Source organism: Stegodyphus dumicola, chromosome 8 (genome assembly GCF_044657685.1).
Source record: "Stegodyphus dumicola isolate Sdum_Otavi_A_Nest chromosome 8, ASM4465768v1".
In the NCBI taxonomy this organism is placed as follows: Eukaryota; Metazoa; Arthropoda; class Arachnida; order Araneae; family Eresidae; genus Stegodyphus; species Stegodyphus dumicola.
This window is the reverse complement of record NC_140775.1, coordinates 23,749,969-23,764,152: the sequence shown is the minus strand read 5'-3', so window position 1 is coordinate 23,764,152 and position 14,184 is coordinate 23,749,969. Positions and strand designations below refer to the sequence as shown.

Here is a 14,184-nt window from a genome sequence, read left to right as displayed (position 1 = left end):
ATAAATCTACATCTGCGTCTTCGATATATTTTATTTGATTTATATTACGGTAGAAATTATTTCATTTATAGGTTTTTTGGGACATAAGTCACGTTTGTTTTTAATGAAAGTGAAGGTTTGATTTATTTAATTATGGCAAAGCACTAGAGGGCTATCTGCTTAGGGGAGGGATGCCTTCGTGGAGGACGTTCTAAGGGAATTTGGCTCGTATATATGTTACAAATTGGGAAAGCCACGAAACCTCCATGCCTAAATTATAAACCTTCTTTCAAATTCCTGTTGAAATAATTAAGTCATAATAATGCTGTTTAATTTACGGGAAATGTATTAACGGACCACGCTTACACCCAACCTAATTGTTTAAGGGCTCCATGTGGCTACGAGCCACCAGTTTGAGAAACCTACGAATTTTTAATCAAAAATTGTAATTTTTTATCTCCATAATTTAAATTTAAATTTATTTTAAAATAAGATAATTGCAGTCCAAAGTTTTTTTACAATAAAATGCTAAACTGTGAAATTTGAATGTTTATGATGATGAACATTGCTTTGAAAAATAGCTCAGCACTATTTTAAGAATGAAAAAAGGAAATGGAGTTATACTCTATCTTAAAAGCGAATTAATAAATATTTTAGAGTTTAAAACAATATCGTAGTCAATACTCTAAAGTTTAAGAGGAATACATCTAATCAGGTAGGTTATTTCTATAAATATTCTTCTCGGTTATTCTTAAACGAAAGCGGTAAGTATTTACAGTTTCTTGAACTTTGCAGTCATTTAAAATATATGATACAGATAATGCTACACAATAAGCTTGAAGTATTAAGGCTGATGTGATTATATTTTTATCATCTTGTCACAGAAAAGAAAATGTCAAAGTTTCATTTTCCACAAATTTTCTGGCAAGCCTCGTTGTAACGCGTAAAACTTTATAACTCATATTCTTTTACTTCTACAAGGGCAAGAGCCTTTGGAGAAGTAAAGGCTCTTGCCCTTGGAGAAGTAAAATTACCATTAGCATTAATATTTATGTAAAACAAAATTTCCCTACAAAAGGTGACTGATCAAGAATAATTTCAGGTTGCATCAAATGAAAGCGCAGATGTTATGAGTTTGTTACGCCACGCTTATCCATAACTGGCGCTGAATCATGTTGTTTGGCGATAGGTTCACGGTCGTCGACATAATAGGTAAGTACCAAACGTATCTAAATCAAGTTTTTGTATATGCCGATCTCACCATACAAATCTCTGTACCAGTGGGAATGAAGGCACAATAGACCATCATCTCTTTCACTGCAACCTTACTAGAGATTATCCCCTTCAAGCATACAAATTAACTTCTGCTCAATTATGGTTTCAACAGTTATTAAAAAGTAATATTCTAAGAAATCATCTTCAAAATATAATAAATTATATCTCTGCAAACATCGATAATCTTAAAGGAAATTAAATCATATTATTCTAAACTATGTTCATTTACTTTACTTAATACCCTATCCTTTTTGCTACCTCATTTTAATGCGTCACTCAAGACCATCCTTATTTAAGTACATTTTCAAGATCTCCCAAGCTCAATCAAGAATTTAAGAATATTTTCTAACTCCATCTGCTTAATATATTAATCTTAAATATATTAATAAAGTCTCAACTCAAAATTATTAGTCAAGACTTTTACTCAAGAATGACTCTCTATCAAGAATTTCCAAGAACTTTGCATTCGAGTCATCCTAATTCATTCAAATACTGTTTCTCATCAACTTTTATTCAATTACTGCTCTTCATTCTCCATAATAAAAAACTATACTCTTATTCTCAACTCTTTACAAAACGTACATTCTCAGCCCTTACTATTCTCATACATTATGTTGTTCATTTTCAAAATTTATAATGATTTTCATAAGTATTTACTTACGTATATATGTTTCATTTACTTACATATTTATTTAAGTATTATGTATTTATATTTTTAATTAAAAAAAATTTTTTATTACATAATTCTCAAAATTCTAATACTATATTGACTTCATATATAACAACATTGTATTTAGGCATTTATCTGATTCTAAATTTTCAATCTTTATTCTATCTATTTATGTATTTATATATTTATTTCTTGATATTTAATTTTTATTATGTAATTATCAAAATTCTAAAATTTTATTGTATTTTATCTATAACAGCACAGTTGGTAGATGATTCCATCAGTTGAGCATAAAAGCTGAATGTCTTAAAGGTGCAGCTGCCCATCTGTTAGTAAATAAATAAATAAATAAATATGCGGATCTCAGACTTAAATCCAAACACAGCAAGGTTGTAAGAACTGATAAGCTCATCCCTCTTATTAATCTGAGTGACAACATTTATTTATTTTTTGGTTAATTATGTAAAGATTATACAAACTTTAATAGTTTTTAATTACCAAAATTGATTATAAACATTTTTGTTAATTTATAACAAATAAAACTAATTAATTATTATTAATTACACTTTAAAATATAAGAATGCTGTCAGTAATATATGGTAAAAACTGCTTTCGAAGGGAACAAGATTAAGGATATCTTCGGAACATTCTAGTTTATAAAAGCGACCCTCACTTGAGGTTTGAGAAACGCTGCTTTAAAGGGATTTTCCCCCCCTCCAGTAATGAATAGTGTTCCATAAATATTTTAAAATTGTTTCTGTTTTATGCGATTAAAATAGTTTGCATTTTTCATTAGATATTTCTCTTGAACAAAACAGGAAATAGTTAAAGAAAGAAATTTCACGTGGAACCATACCATCAGTTACTTAATTTATTATCACTTAAAAAATTAAGTCATAATAAAGTAAAAGCCATGGAAAATTCTATTATGTGTGTTAAATATAACAGCATTGTCGCGTTCTAAGATAAAAGCATAATAAAATTGAAAGAAAGGATAAAATGTTTTACTACATTTCATCTATTTCCTTGTTATAAAGAGGCAGTAAAGTAAGTACTTTTACTGCTCTGATAAAATAAGTGTGAAAAATTATTTTCAAGAAACATCAGCGAATGTATCCTCGACAGATTGGAGACGATGAGAATATTTCATTCAATTTTTTTGTAAATCTCACCTATTTTAAGGGATTGGTCTCAAACTGGTGACTTTCCAACCACGTGCGACTCCAGAAGTAATTTTATGCGACCCGTGAATAACATTTCCCGTTAATTAATTAGTATTATTATGACAAGAATTGCTGCTCAACCTCGATAATGATTAGCGATGCTGACTGCCTTGACTTGAATGCTGACTGAGGGCCCGGGCTCGAATACCGGAGAAGGCATGGATGTTTGTAAATATATAGTATCTGTGCGGCATGGGTGCACGCTAAATGTGCGGCGAGCCGGAAGTCCCCTCGTGAGGTTGGCGGTATGCGAAGAGGGGTGGGAGACCCTCAGACCCGTCCCTCCGAGGTGCTTTCCTTCGAAACTGTGGGCGTAACTGGGCGAAAGGTGTACTTTCACCTATATGGTGTCCAAGGTTCTTGCCAACGATAGGTGCAATCTTGGCTTCTTGCCAAGATGAATACTTTTGAATTTCGGATTTGCATATAATGATTTTAGATCAATTTGATTTTTTTGAATGGTCATTTTACAATATGTAAAGTTTTTGGTTTTTTGGGGTAGTCTATGTAGCACAATGTTATGTTTTTTTCGTTTTTCCAAGTGTTTCGAAGGTTTGTAAGGAAAACCCTGGTACAATTGAGATTCGGTTTTCCGGTGTTAATATCTTAAATGAAAATTTAAAGGGTTCTTTTTTCAGTTTTTAAATTCAAATAACAGGATAATGAGACACGTTTCCGAAATATATTAGTCGACTATTAGGAAGCTTTAATTCCTTTTCTCCTGATGAGGAGTCCTGAATTGAAGTTTCAGTAAAGGGAGATTAATTTATATTTTTATTTATCTTATATATTTTGCATTTTCAATTCTATTTTTAGAGTTTGTACCTCTATGAATTCTTATTTAATTTTGAATTTTGATTGTGTTATACCTCCTATACACGGCTGCAATTATTAATATTGCTGAGGAATTGCCTTCCTTTGACTCCAGTTTCCTTTTAACTTTAGATGCTTTAAATATATTTTATTCACATCCAGCAGCTATAGCGCAGAACGGGTATAAAAATTTGCTTTTATTTTAGCTTCTTATGTTTCTTTGTGGCTTGGTTTATTAGATTACGGCAAAGCACTCGAGGGCTATCTGCCTTGAGGGAGGGATGCCTTCGTGGAGGACGTTTTAAGGGTAACTGGCTCATATACACGTTACACATGCGGAAAAACACGAAAATACCCATACAGCCAGCCCGTTCGCGGACCGAACTACCAGTGTTCGGAACCTCGGACCGAACTACCAGTGTTCAGCGACGTTACCGCTCGACCGCCTGGTAGACCTGTTTCTTTATGTATTTATATAGTACTTCCATAGGCATTGTATATAATATGGAGATGCAGTTCATACTTTACGGGTTTGTCATTTGAAATTCTATAGAATGCTTAGGCAATGTGTGAAATGTTTAATCGTTTCATGCATTGGCTAGCCGGCCGCTTTTCGGCATTCTGTAAAATGCCTAGTTTTTTTTTTTTTTTTTAAAAATGCCAGATTTTATAAATTGCCAGCAACAGATTAATTTAAAGCTTAACCTTTGAGTTTGGATTTGGATTTTAGACTAGAATTACTTTGTAGTATTATTTACGTGAAACTACTAATGGTATTTATGGGTGCGTAAAAATTAATTACATATAAAAATGGCCTAATGATTAGAATGGAAAGTTGAACAGATAACGGAGAAAAATTCGAAATTCGGATTTATTCGACATTTGCAAGTACGTAAAATTCGGGAAAATAATCAGGAAAATTTGGCCATGATAAAATTATTGCCATATGTACGGTTTTAGTTAATAAATAAATTTAAAAATGTAAACTTTTAACAAAAAAGAAAAGAAAAAATATGCGTGCACGAGAAAATTGCTCTCCATTATTATCAAAAGATTACCCAATTATGTAAATAATTACGTGGTATATGACACACGTATGGAAATGGCCCACTAATGGCCAAACTTTAAAATAGTTGAACACAGATAGTTCGGCCGGGGTTCATTTTCTTTGAATGGACTGATTGCATGGAGATGTTCGTAGTTTCCTCCTGTGTAACACATCCTTAAAAAGCCCTACACGAAGACATTCTTCGTCTTAGGAATGAATTGCTTAGACATAATCTAAATAATCCAAATAACTGAGCAAAGACTGAAGAAGGGGAAAATGGCGCACTTATTTATTCCAAACTCGGGTAAAAGTGATTATTAATGTTCATGCATGAAGGGTGTATGTGTTATAAATGTATATTTGTGTTGACGTACTGTATTTTGTAATCTAGAAGCGAATCCTATAGATTAAGTACTTAAATATGAATTTATTGCAAAAAATATGTGTCTGAAACAGCAAAGCAATTCTTCACGCTGCTATTCCAGTGTTATTAGAAAAATATTTCCGACTGCAAAATTTTTGCGGACGCCCCGTGAACATATGTCGTTTTTTTAATGTGTTTCTTCAGTTTAATACTTGCGAAAATAAAAATAGTGTTCTGAATCATGAGTAAGAAAGAAAAAGGCGCTGCAACTTGCCAGTTTTTGAAGTTCAAAATGGCATGCTTCTATACATAAGACAGATGAGATTTTGTTGGATTTTGGAACACATTCATCTGTTCAGCTAGATCTTAACATTCGTGTGTGAAATCTAGATTTTTATCAGTTTGATCTTAGATCCGGCGCTTGAGAGAGTGCAGAACCGTTTTGCAATACACGAAGCTTTATAACAAACATGCCAACCTCGCTAAATACGAATTATGTTCGAATAAAAAACAGAATGTCCAAAAAATAATTGCACCTGAAGTAATTCGTTATGCTGTGCATTCAAGAGGAGTTTGCAGTTGAGAAGTAACATCATTTCGAGCGAAACAGGGTACCGCCTCATTAACATCGTGATGTAAAAGCATGCTATTGACAAAAATCCTCCTTAAGAAGCTCTTTGTGAGAAGGAGTAGTTCTGAATACACAGTAATTTCATTAGATCTGATGCAACTGCCTTTCAAAAGGGGCAAGACTGATACTGGTATATCAAGAAATTCGTAGCAAACAATCGATCGAAAAGAGGCATTGAAAGTACACTGCGAAAAAAAAAGGACAGTTCTGTATCGCCGGTTCTACTGGGCAGATTGATAATATTCAAATTGCGCTTTTCATGTCTCGAAAGCACGACTTTATAAAAATACGATATATATTAGATTAGCACGATATTTAGAAAGCACGATATGTATTAGATTTATATATAGCACTATTCTAACATAGGTATTTTGACACAATATCGGACTTTTTCTAAAATGACATGCCAAATTTTTTCCATATTTCGATTCTACGACTGAAATTATGCCAAGTTTTGTAAAAATCGCGCACGAATTTTTTAAAAATTTATCTCGCAAAATTTTAGCTCTTCGGTGTTAATTGAATTTTATATATATTTATTAATATCTCTTTTTTATCAAACTTAGTTGATTCCTTCCTCCAGAATTCAAAATTTAGGCTTAATCTAAATAAAATTCGCACATCATTTATGATTTACTTTTAAAATTCCTATTTTTAAATATTTTTTTATAAAGTTTTCGAAAAAATTTAGTGTTATAACCTATAAAATTTTCAACATCTTAAAGTAGATGCATTTCTAGGCACACCTGCAAAAAATTAGATTTTTTTATTCAAAAATTTTCTGAGATATACATGAATTTACATGGTGAAGCGTTTTGAAATGTGGCATCTTTTTTTTTTTTTTTTTTTTTTTTTTTTTTTTTTTAGTCCAAAGGGATTTGAATCCCGAAGGACTATTAGTTTCGTTTTGGCATTTTGCGTCGGACTCATAAATGTCGGTTCACTTTTCAAACTGTTGCCACAAAATGTTAGAGTCCTGCATTATATTTGAAGAAATTAAATAATGAAAAATCTGCATAAATGTATGTATATTTCTCGTATTGTGATAAAACAACGGTACATAGAGTCATCGAATTTTGAATAACGTAATCCTCCAACGAATATGAGCATGTGGAAGACCAAATTTGAAATTTGAAATTTTTTTTATGATCGATTTGCTATTTTTTAAAACTTTGACGAATTTTTGATTAACAAACTCAAGGATTTCAAAGCGAGCAATGGCAACGTTGTGCAGAAAAAACATTTTTATCTCCAGCGCGTGAGTCTCTGTATCGGAAATTCTAAAGATATGTTCGTTTTAAAACTATTTTGCGATATTGCTGTTGCACTGGATCTTATGGTTTAAGTGCGAGGAACATGATATTTAATAAAGAAAGGTAACACATAAAATGTTAAAAAACGCCCCTTTGGACGTAATTTAAAATCTGAAACATTTCAGATTTTTTTTTTTTTTTTTTTTTTTTTTTTTTAGCCCAAAGGGATTTGAATCCCGAAGGACTACTAGTTTCGTTTTGGCATTTTGCGTCGGACTCATAAATGTCAGTTCACTTTTCCATAAAATGTTCACTGTTGCCATAAAATGTTAGAATCCTGCGTTATATTTGGAGAAATTAAATAATGAAAATCTGCATAAATGTATGTATATTTCTCGTATTGTGATAAAACAACGGTACATAGAGTCATCGAATTTTGAATAACGTAATCCTCCAACGAATATGAGCATGTGGAAGACCAAATTTGAAATTTGAAATTTGTTTTATGATCGATTTGCTATTTTTTAAAACTTTGACGAATTTTTGATTAACAAACTCAAGGATTTCAAAGCGAGCCAATGGCAACGTTGTGCAGAAAAAACATTTTTATCTCCAGCGCGTGAGTCTCTGTATCGGAAATTCTAAAGATATGCTCGTTTTAAAACTATTTTGCGATATTGCTGTTGCACTGGATCTTATGGTTTAAGTGCGAGGAGCATGATATTTAATAAAGAAAGGTAACACACAAAATGTTAAAAAACGCCCCTTTGGACGTAATTTAAAATCTGAAACATTTCAGTTTTTTTTTTTTTTTTTTTTTTTTTTTTTGAGCGATGATAACGCCAAATGTGGTTTACGCACTTTGTTAAAATTATTTGAAAGTATGAACGATTACTTTTATTCCACTCGTTTGCAATGAAAAAAGGGAAAGGGAAATAGGTTGCTATAAATTAAGAAGTTCCCCGTGTAAATTATTCTTGGCGGGGGGGGGGGAAACCGCCAAGATAAATGTTTGAATTTTTCCGTAAATTTCGCACCAAATTTTAAAAAATTTAATATTTAGGCATAATTTGAGTGGTAGAATCGAAATATAGAGAAAAATGCTATGTTATTTCAGAAAAAGTCCGATTTTGTGTCAAAATACCTATGTTAGACTGATGCTATATATAAATTTAATTTATATTCTAAGTCACGCTTTCGAGACATGAAAAACGTTATTTGAATTTCATCAATTGGCCTAGCAGAACGGGAGATATAGAACTGCCCCATTTTTTTTTTTTTTTTTTTTTTCGCAGTGTACATGGCCTGACTAAGGAATTTTTGGAGTTCAGGATATTTCAGTGACTATTAACGCTTAGTTTCCTTGCCTTTATGAGGAAAAGAGAAAGTTTCTGAGGATTTGTAAAAATATTTTAAGGTTCTTGAAAGTTTGGAGCTCTAAGTAACGATCTGGTCTGGATATGTGGTCCTCTGAATGCCGAATGAAATCACTTGGGATATTTTCAGTTTCATTGGTTCTTATTCATGAACAAAGACCAGTCAGCCTTTTATTTACCTCTTAAATATTTAGTTTTAGTTGATGAGTATAAAAAATTCAAGTTTTGGTACTTATCAATATTGTTTGAATTTTTTATTATTTAATTTATAAAACATATTAAAAATTAGCGAAATTTAAACAAATGTATATGTATTTTTCGAGTTTTTGAAAGGAAAGGGAGCCAATGATCGTGTAGCAATGGTCAAGGAGCTGCATAGTGTAAAAAAGATTGAGAACCGTTGGCCTAGACCAGTGATTCTCAACCTTTTTAAAGCTGCCTCCCCTTAAGGAGCGAAAACGTTTTCAACGCCCCCTATGTGAAAAAGCCTGTAATTTAGAGTATGAGAAAGAGGGGTTCTTGAATTATAAAAGGCAAAACTTTTAAGTAATTTGTTTCACTACACTCATACACAAAATTTGTTTCTTTAACTCAATAGTTTTGCTCTGGAAGGAAATTACATTTCTTTGGTTAAAACTGAAATGACTACCCTGCCCAAATGAAAAATATCCCTTCCCCCCCAAAAAAAAATCTTAAACGCTCTTCCATGTTTAAAAAATTCTTTTTTCTTAATTAAATAAAGAACAGTAAAAATACACTTAACGAGTAATCAATGAAAAAATCAAGTATGATTTGTGGGATGTTTGTGCTCGGAGCCAGTTTCTGAACATTCGGTTTAATATCGCAGAAATTCGGTTCAATCGCAGAAATACCGTAGTGTCGGGGTTTTCAAAGTCATCCTACCTAGAATATAAATTCGCCTCACCATTCTTAGGAGCAGTAGCCTAAGGTTCGTTTTATTGCTGGTACAAATGGTGTAAACCGGATAATTGATTTAATAAATTTTTGGGGAGTTTTAAAATTAAGTTCGAATCCCAAAACATGCTCATCGCCCCCTACCACCCATAGATTAAGTTACATCATCTCTAGTTTCGGCAGTTAGTAGGGCAGGAAAAAATCTCTCAAGATCATTAAGAATTAATTTGACTTATCGGATATTTTCACTCAGTTCGGCTTACCAAAAATTTCCAGTCATCGAAGTATTCAAGTAATCGAAATGCTGCGCTATATGCATTGCCACATCTGGAAATAAAATCCAAAATTTTGTGCTGAAAAACTGATGCTGAAGTTTCTTTCTTATCAATGGACATTCCTCTCATTCTCAGTTATAAAATGACAAATTGCACTTCTCCAAGTGGAAAATCTCTTTCATTTATTTAGCTAATTACGAATGCGCTAAATTAAAAACCTAATAGATAAGTCTAGCTATTGTATCGATTTCAATTCTTCTTTTTTAACTGGCAATACCATTCGTCCTATTTCTCGAAACTATGTATCACTTTGTAAACGATCTGAATGCATGTGTATAAATAACATTTCTAATCTCCGGCTATATCCGTCACTCAATAAAGCGAATCTGCAGGAAAGATAATTACTGGTTGTTGATAGATGTGATTGACACATCAGAAAGAAGGGAAGAGACATGGAATATTTCTTTTTCGTTCACTGGATAAGTTAGTAGACTAATGATGGAGAAGCGTGATAACTATCACCTGCTGATACTCTGCATTTGAAACTAGTTCATTTAAAAAGCCAAGGTCAGCCAACGTGATACCTTTATCAGTGCACTTTGGTCGTTGCAGCTGGATGATTACTAAGCCTGCATATAAATGTTTGAAATTAAGCGGGCACATATATGCGATGAGTGATGAGATTTCTTTTGAATTGCCAATGAAAAGTGAATTTTTGTTGAAGAAATATAAGCTGAAATGAAGAAAAATATTTGTAAAAATATCTGAAAGTATTCAGATTTTGAAGTCGCACTGGTGGAAGAGAAAACCCACTGATGCGACTTTCTTATATAGTACAACATAAATCCGCCAACCAACACGGAAAAGTTTTTAGTGACGCTGACTATGGAATTGAGAGACCCGGGTTCAAATCCCGGAGAAGGCATGGATGTTTGTAATTGTATAGTATCTATCCGGCATGGAGCACTCTAAAGATGCGGCGAGCCGAAAGTCCTCTCGAGAGGCTGATGGTAGGAGACCTTCGAAACCGTTTCCCTGGGGTGCTTTGCATCAAAATTGGGGTCGGAACTGAGCAAAGTCGTACTGTCACCTGTATGGTGCTCAAGTCTGTTGCCAACGACAGGCGATAAATTTCGTGGGGTTGTTCTGATGTTATTACTGTCAGATAAGTGAGTCACAACAACACAACAAATATAAATTCTCTAATGCGACTCAATCATATGTTAATTATAAATTACATGTAAGCGTTATAAGCGATACGCATTTAGCAAAAATGAGGATAAGTTTTGAGTGTTATAGGCGTTATGAGTGGTATAGGTTAAAGTTCAAACAGCAAACATTCGACAACATGATATTTTTGAACATTCTGTGTCCATGCGTTATCTGAAAAGCGATTGAACCCAAAAGTTAGGATAAGTTTTAATAAGCGTTATTAGCAATATGCGTTATTGTTCGAAAAACAAACATTTGACAACATGATATTTTTTAGCATTATAAATTTCGATGCATTATAAACATCATAAAAATAAATGATACCCCGCAATAGTGATTCGACAAAAAGCTGAAATCAAATTATAAGCATTATATTCGTTGCAAACGTCATGAAATAAATTTAAGAGTTATAAGCTTTATAAGCGTCGTTGATAGAATTTAAATATTTACGGAAATCAACAAAAATATTGATTCGTTTAGCTTGTAGAGTCGGTGTGTTCTTTTCGGAAGCATACAACGTGAACTCTACGTAGAAGACGAAGTAGCGAATACACGCTATGTCTTTTGAGAATAAATACTGCAGAAGAAATTAAATAAATTAATAATAATTTAAATAACATTTTTATTTAAACTAAATTATACAGATGCACGTACTCCGTGCTCACAAATCACCACCACATATGGCGAACTAAATTAACAAACAATAAGAATGTAATATCAATATTATTTAGTAAATATATATATATATATATGTATATACAATGTTGTATGATCTTAAATTCATTTAGTGCGAAAACAAATTACTATGGAGTACTTAGGAGTATATGTGTGTGTGTATACAACCACGTGAAGAATTAAGAGAATTTGCACATTATGTAGAATTTCTGAAAAACTAATGGACAGATTTTTAACGAAATTTGGTACGATTACACATTTATATTACAGAAAGAGATGTACCATGCAAAACTCATTTTGTAAACACATGATTATCAGTAAAGCGCCTAGTGCAGGGATGTCCAAAATCCATATTGGGATATCAAACGAAAAAATGAGTTAATATGGAAAATGGTCCCCCCTCGCAGCCAGAGTGGTCGCGCAACGTGACGTCATACTGGGCAAGACGCAGATGAAATGTCTCCGTGTCAGTCGATCCCACTCTTACAACAAGGTAGTTTTTAAGTCTGGGATTGTTCTCGGAAGGAGATGACGAGATGAAATTGCCCTACGATGAGGATCCTAGAACATGCTCTACAGAGTTTCGGTCAAGAGATCTAGTTGGCGAGTCCATGCGGCTAATATAGATATTTTTCAGGTAATCCTCGACCAGCTGATCCTAATGTATACCAGTACTGTGGTCCTTTAACTGCGACTCGGGACCAACTGCGCGGCCCGAAGGGCTCTAAGATCTCCCTCTGTAATTCATAGCAGTCAGGGGTGCCTTTGTCAAACACATGCAGAAGTGTGCTGCCGTCCAAAAATGCCTGCACAAACGATTACACCTCCACCAATATAATGATAATTATCCTTGATGAGGGAGGGTTGGCATCATATTCCAGGCTCTCTCCAGATACAGGTACGTCGAAAATAAGTGTTCAGACTGAATCTTGACTCATCTGTAAAGTACTATAGTGCCCCACTGAAGTATTTTTCAAGGCCTGTATTGTCTGTACCGTGCTAAATGCACTCTCTTGTGTATTGCAGTCAGTGAAATGAGAATAGCGGGTCTTCTGGTATACAGCCCTAGCTCAAGAAGCCTTCGGGCAACTGTAGACCGTTAAATTAGGGTTCCAGTGGCAGCATACAGCTCATGTGGGAGCTGTGAAGCTATAGCAGTCCTGTGTCGTCTCTCTGAAAGTGCTAAATAATGATCCTCGTTCGTCGTTGTTATGGTCTTCTCGATATGGATCTAGTGTACTGAAACTTGCACAAAATGCAGAAGACACTGGGCGTTACACTGAACTCTGTAGCCCTCCTGCACTTCTGAATGGTCTGCCTCCAGTCTACCGACAATTCTCTATCGCATTCCATCCTCCATACGTTCGTGGCTATTCATTTTACCTGATACCTTATAAAATTTACCTAACTCTTACAAGAAACACAACGAATGCCGTGAATAAGTACGAGTACACAAATCGCAGAAAGCCCTTTGTGCTCTTGTTTTCCCTCCACAGTCACAGCTCTGTAAACACGTACATATACGCTTAAGTATTCGATATTTGCATAATTTTTCGGCAGCCTGATTAGTAACGCTTTGTTCAATATTTGTCGTAAAATGGGTATAATTTGTAAATTCTCTTAACTTTGCACAAGACTATACAAAAGGAACGATGGAGTATACACGCTATTTAAAGTTAGAAAGTAAAATGCACTAAAATGCAATACTGTTGTTGTTTTTGCTTTGTCAACAAAAGTTTAATTTTTCAGCTGATAAATATTAACCAGCTGAAAAAAAAAAAAAAAAAAAAAAAAACTAAAAGTACCGCAAAAATGACTTGAAACGTAATTTAATCAAATATACATATACAATGTGATTTTAATTCACATACGGCGGTCTGAGTCGTATATTTGACTTTTCTGTTTTGTTTTTGGTTTTCAAAACTTACATAATTTGTTGAATGAAATGCGTAAGAATTGCATTTAAAATTGTAGTATATACTACTTGAGAATCGTATTTGAAACAGTTTCCATTACTGTGGGATATTTATATAAATACCGAGACTATAAGTTTTTAATGAAATGTAAATATTTGACTTTTTAGGTCAATTTCATTATAATGGAGATGTTCTTAAAATGTGAATTTGATACTCGCCTAATCATCTAAAGCGAGAGAATACTATATAATACATTGAAGCATTATCTCCCATCCGTATACTACGCAGATCTTATTCTGTCATGGTACAGTTCCTAGTTTCTTGTCTTTTCGAGGAACACGCACATAGAGGAGGAAAATACTCCGTTCATACAAATTCGAATGCATTTGTAACGGAAGCGATGTCTAGCAATGAACCAGCTGGGCGGGACAGTAACGAAATTTCACAAAAGGTAATCGTATTGGCCACTCTGAGAAAGGTAGAGAAGCTTCCAAATAGTTTTCTTATCTGGCATTTGAACTAATAATTTGTGGAATGTTCGTAATTTTCAATTATAAAA

At 33.4% G+C, this 14,184-nt stretch overlaps 1 long non-coding RNA gene across 2 annotated transcripts in view; it reads left to right on the top strand.

Moving 5' to 3' along the window:
* Positions 1-14,184, top strand: part of LOC118198856 (uncharacterized) — a 468,506-nt gene that overhangs the window by 187,321 nt on the left and 267,001 nt on the right. For both annotated transcript variants that reach the window (XR_015042504.1, XR_015042503.1), the window contains exon 4: positions 1,082-1,191. This is a non-coding gene — a long non-coding RNA (uncharacterized LOC118198856). The remainder of the gene's footprint in view (positions 1-1,081; positions 1,192-14,184) is intronic.